A 6000-nucleotide genomic window follows, 5' to 3' on the forward strand; every position below is an offset into this window, starting at 1 on the left:
GCCTAGAATGAATGAACTTTGTGGAGACAGGGCTCATGGTGGGTGACTGGATGAAAATAACATGGATTTAAATTTAAATTTCTAATTTTGGCAGCATTTTCCATAAGTTAATGAGGACTTTGCAGGTCTGAAAATGTTGAATGAACATTTTTGGTACAAGGTGAATGTTCCATTCAGTTTTATTCTTTTGACCTTACTCACAGTTTGATACAACAGAGTTGCTTTGTAATTGTGGACTGGAGTCACGTGTCGGCCAGACCAGATAAAGATGGCTGATTTCCAACCCTAAAGGACATGAGCCAACCAGTGAGTTTTTCAGACAATCTACAACTTAAAGATTTTTATTTCCAGATTTTATCTTTTATTTGAATTCAAATCCCAAACTCCTTGAATGTGGTCTTCACTCAGAGGGTGATGAATCTTTGGAATTCTGTACCCCAGAGGCTGTGGAAGCTCAATCAATGAACAAGTTCAAGACAGAGATCGATAGATTTCTGGATACCAATGACATTAAGGCATATGGGAATAGCGCGTCAAAATGGTGTTGAGGTAGATGATCGGCCATGGTATAATTGGCTGGTGGAGCAGGCTCAATGGACTGAGTGGCCTACCCCTGCTTCTTTGTTCCTATGTTGCTTCCAAATTTGTGTCCCTCTTTCTTGTAAATGCCTGCTTAAATCTCTCCAATCAAGTTTCTACTCCATCACAAGACTAGACCACACTTTATCAAAGTCAAAGATGATATCCGGTGTAACTGTGACTGTGACAGACTCTCCATCCTCGTGCATTTCAATCTGTCTTCAGCCTTTGACACAGTCGACCACACCATCCTCCTCCAACACTCTCCTCCACTATCTGCTGAGTGGAATTGCTCTCACCGAGTTCCATCCTTATCTATCCAAATGTAACAGAGAATCACTTGCAATGGCTTCTCATCTGGTGTCCCCAAGGACCAATCTTGCCACCCTCCTATTTCTCATCCATGTGCTGCCCCTTAGTGACATCATCTAAAAATAGAGTCAGTTTCCACATGTACACTGATGACATTCAGCTCTATCTCACCACCAGCTTCCTCCACCCTTCAACTGTCTCTAAGTTATCAGACGGCTTATTCCACATCCACAACTGGATGGGCAGAAATTCCCTCCAATTAAATATTGGGAAGATCATAGCCATTGTCTTTGGTTCCCGCCCCAAACTCCATTCTCTAGCTACTGACTCCACCTCTCTCACTAGCAACCATCTGAGGCTGACCCTGACTGCTCACAGCCTTGGTGTCATATTTGACCCTGAGATGAGCTTCCTTCACTAAAACTGACTATTACAATCTTTGTAATATCTCCCATCTCCACTCCTGCCTCAGCTTGCTGAAACCCTAGACTCGACTATTCCAGTGCACACCTACTACCTACCACCTTGAATACTCCAAAAAACTTGAGCAAATCCAAAGTTCTGCTGAGAGAATCTCAACTCACAACAATCCTGTTCACTCATCACCCTCTGACCAACATTGTCTCTTGGTTATCCAAGACCTCGATTTTAAAGTTCTCATTCTTGTTTTCAAGTCCCTCCATGGCTTTGCCCATCCCTATTCCTGTAAACTCTTCCAACCCCACAATCCTCCAAGATATCTGAGCTCCTCTAAGTCTACCCTTTTGTGCACCCCCGATGTTAATCACTTCACCATTGATGGCCGTGTCTTTAGCTGCTGGGGTTCCAAGCTATGGAATTCTGTCCTTAAGCCTTTCTGTCTCTATCTCTCTTCCTTTCAACTGATGCTTAAAATTTACCTCGTTGACCAGGTTCTTGGTCATTTTTCCAAATACCTTCTTATGTGGTTCAGAGTTCAAATATTGTTTGAATGCAGGGTACTTTCCTGTGAAGTGACTTGGGACATTATAATTGCATGCAGGATGCTATATAAATGCAAGTTGTTGTTGTATGCAGGTGGGATTTGAACGCCTGTTCTCCGGATTATGCAGCGGGTAACATAGCCAACATGCTACTGTACTCAGTGGCATCTCCTGTTATCAGAGGGGTCATTGAGTCTTTCTGTCTCAAGATGAACACCTACATCTCACTCACCATGGGCAGAGTGAAACAGGATGGGGTAGCATTAGGATTCACCCATAATACAGTGATCCCCAGGGTATAAGGTGCCCTAGGCTGCCCCAACATTGCCCAATGTGTGTTCCCCATAACCAGCCTGACCTGCTCATCAATCGAAAGGGATTCCAATCCCTCAATGTTCAACTGGCTTGTGATCACAAACAGCACATCCTCCTGTTTCTCCCTATCCTGAAGGCAGTCAGCATTCATTCATACAGGAGCAAAATGCTGCAGATACCGGAAATCTGAATTAAAAACAGAAAATACTCAGCAGGTCTGGCAGCGCCTGTGGACAGAGCAAAAAAAGTTAATGTTTCAGGTTGACCTTTCATCAGGATTCATCTTCCTGCACCATGTCTCTGTGCTGCCTAATTCCAACCAGGCAAACAGGCCACAGCCTGGAAACTGTACAAATAGCAATATCCCCTCTTTCTATGGCTCATGAATCCTGACAGGAACATTGGCACAGCTGCAGAGGTGGCCAATACTGAGATACATGTTGCCTCTCGAGACATCATCAAACAGATAGGGTGGGATTTTCCTGCCTTGCCCACTGCTGGCTGGCCTGCTGAATCTCCTGCTGTAGGCCCCGCCATGACAGGGCCAGAAAATCCTGGCCGTAGACAGTTGACAAACAATGCTGCATGCCAAGACCATTTCTCAGGAAGAGGAGAAGGAAATGCAGGAGGAGGAGGTGACACTTGCTCACAAAGCCAAGCTGGAGTGGCCTGAGTAACAGTGAGCAATCAGCAGAGGCTCAGTGACAGGGCCATCAGGGTGCTGTTGATGGAGCTGTGCGCTCCTTCCATATTGGCAGAATAATCTATCTGCTCTTTGCAAAGTCTTGAGGTAAGCTGAGCTGGGTTCCTTCATTATCAAGGTCATTATGTATCATCACTCTGGAAGGCTGCCCAATTCACCAAGCATTACCTGGTTTGTCCATCAGCCTCCTTCATAAGCCTGGCCACTCGAAATCCATACTCATCCTTTATAGCTCAGCCTCTGGCAACCTGGCAGCTGCCACATTCCTGTTCCACTTCCGACACACCTAGTATCTGTAAATCACTACATGAAAACTCCTTGTCTAAGTAGGTCTCTAGGGCCCGCGTGGGGCAGTTTCTGAACTGATGCTTGTTCAGGTCCAATCGAGTGATGCTGCATTTTTTTTATTTGTTCATGGGATGTGGGCTGTGCTGGCTAGGCCAGAATTTATTGCCCATTCCTAATTGCCCTTGAGAAGGTGATGGTGAGCTGCCTTCTTGAACCACTGTAGTCCATGTAGTGAGGTGCAACCATGTGGTGTTAGCAAAGGAATTCCAGGATTTTGACCCAGTGACAGTGAAGGAATGGCCATATATTTCCAAGTCAGGATGGTGAGTGACTTGGAGGGGAGCTTCCAGGTGGTGGTGTTTCCATGTATCTGCTGCCCTTATCCTTCTAAATGGTAGAGGTTGGGGTTTGGAAGGTGCAGTCAAAGGAGCTTTGGTGAGTTCCTGAATTGCATTTTGTAGATGGTACACACTGCTGCTACTGTACATCAGTGATGGAGGGAGTGAATGTTTGTGGATGTGATGCCAATCAAGTGGGCTGCTTTGTCTTGGACGGTGTCAAGCTTCTTGAGTGTTGTGGGAGCTGCACTCATCCAGGCAAGTGGGGAGTATTCCATCACACTCCTGACTTGTGCCTTGTAAATGGTGGACAGTCTTTGGGGAGTCAGGAGGTGAGTTACTTGCATAATTAAACCAGCCTCTGACCTGCTTCAGGAAGACTTGGCTCGTCATCCTCAACCAGTCAAGTTATTTTCATCTGAAGTGAAAGATTGGGTCAAGGATTAGCTTTTAGTGTGAAGGGAGAGCAGAGAGAGGTTAGTGTCTGTTCAAAAGATCTGCAGTTTGAGTGGATGAGAGAGGATCAGCAGGTACATAAAAGATGGGGTGTGAAGATCTTGTGTGATGAATGCTCCCACATCTGCTTCCTCCCTCCCTCCCGTCCTCCCTCCATTCCTTCCTTCCTTTTTTTCTCACTCACTCTTTTTGTCTCTCTCTCTCCTAAATATCTCAATCAAATCACCCCTAAACTTCTATATACCAGGGATTACAAACCTTGAGAATACAAATATCTTCTCATGATGTAATTCTTGGAGCCCTGTTACCATTTTGGTGAATCAGTGCTATGCTCCCTTTCAACACCAAATTCACTGTAATACTGTACACAGTATTTCAGAATGTGGTTTAGCCAGAATTTTGTATAGTTATAGCAAAACCTCCTCCCAGTTGACTACTAGTCCTCTAGTTAGAAAGACTAACATTTCATTACCCTTTTCATATTTCTTTTTGGTCCTGACTACAACATTTTAGTGATCTGATATATAAGCCCTGAATCTCTGTTCCATGTTAAATAGTAATTAATACACAATCTATCCTTTTATGGTTCAAAATGGATGTCTTCACACTGGGTTGAAATCCATCTGGCACAGTTTCACTTACTCACTTGATGTCATGTGGAGTGAAGCAAATTGGCTGAAGACTGGAATCAGTGACACTGGGGACCTCAGAGGGAGGTCGAGATGAATCATCCACTCGGGACTTTTGGCTGAAGATGGTTCTGAACACTTCAGCCTTGTCTTTTACATTCACTTGTGAAAAGCGTGAGGGTTTTAGCAGCATTTTTGAAATTGATGTGATGATGCTTATCGCTTTTTCAAAGTTTGAAGTGGTGGGCCTGTACTGAGGGAGTGCTGCACAGCTGGCGGTATCACCTTTCAGATGAGATGTTAAATTGAGGCCCCTCTGTCTTCTTAGGCAGACATAAAAGATGTCATGGCATTAGAGTAAAGATGTTCTCAACCAACATCACTAAAATTGCTTACCTGGATCATTACCACATTGCTATTTGTGGGATCATGAAATTGTCTGTCCCGTTTCCCAGATTACAACAGATTCAAAAAGTCCTTTATAGGCTGTAAACACTTTGTGACTTCCTGAGGTCATGAAAGGTGCTTTATAAATGCAAATTTTTCTTTCTCACAATGCTGTTCCTACCCTGTTTCTATTATGTTTCTACTTAGTGACTCCGAACTTGTACCTGTGTCCAGATACTGGAGTGTGGGTTGTGGTGAGAGGAATGGAAGCTTTCTCCCCAGGTGATTGCTGTCAAACAGTAATACTCTGCTCAGGCTAGGTTTGTGCCCCAGCTTCTGAGGAACACTCATGTACAGCAACATCTCCCTTTCCCCCACCCTCTGCCATTCTCTTCCAACTCCCTAAACTGTTGTTTCATTGAATTCTCACAGCAGGGATGACAGGTCAAAACACTGACAGAAACTCATTACATATTCTAATGACCCCAACCCCCAACTTGATCATCTGGTGCCAAACAACACGTCTGAGTAGAATCAGAACTCGAGATTCCAGCAACAACAGGTCACTGTGGGAGGGGAGAGGGCGAATGCTGTAGTTAGGAACAATGCCATTAGAAAATTATTCAGTGTTAACACTGAGCCCTTTTAGGAACACAGGAACAGGGGTAGATTATTCAGTCCCTCCATTATTCAATATAATCATGCCTGATCTGCGTCTTAACTCTATCTGCTCAATTTATAGAACATAAGAAACAAGAACAGGAGCAGACCACACAATCCAAACTGCTCCACCATTCAATACTATATCCAGCTTCAAGTCCACTTTCTCAGCTCAGTCCCATAATCCTTAAAGTCCTTACCTAATGAAAATCAGTTTTGCAATTTTCAACTGACGCTCAACCTCAATAGCTTCTAGTGGGAGAAAGTTCCAGATTTTCACTACTCTTTGTGTGAAGAAATGCTTCCTTACATCATCCCTGAATGGCCTTGCTCTAATTTCAAGGCTGTGCCGCACCGCCCCCCACTTGTCT

Source organism: Carcharodon carcharias, chromosome 9, assembly GCF_017639515.1.
Source record: "Carcharodon carcharias isolate sCarCar2 chromosome 9, sCarCar2.pri, whole genome shotgun sequence".
Classification (NCBI taxonomy): domain Eukaryota; kingdom Metazoa; phylum Chordata; class Chondrichthyes; order Lamniformes; family Lamnidae; genus Carcharodon; species Carcharodon carcharias.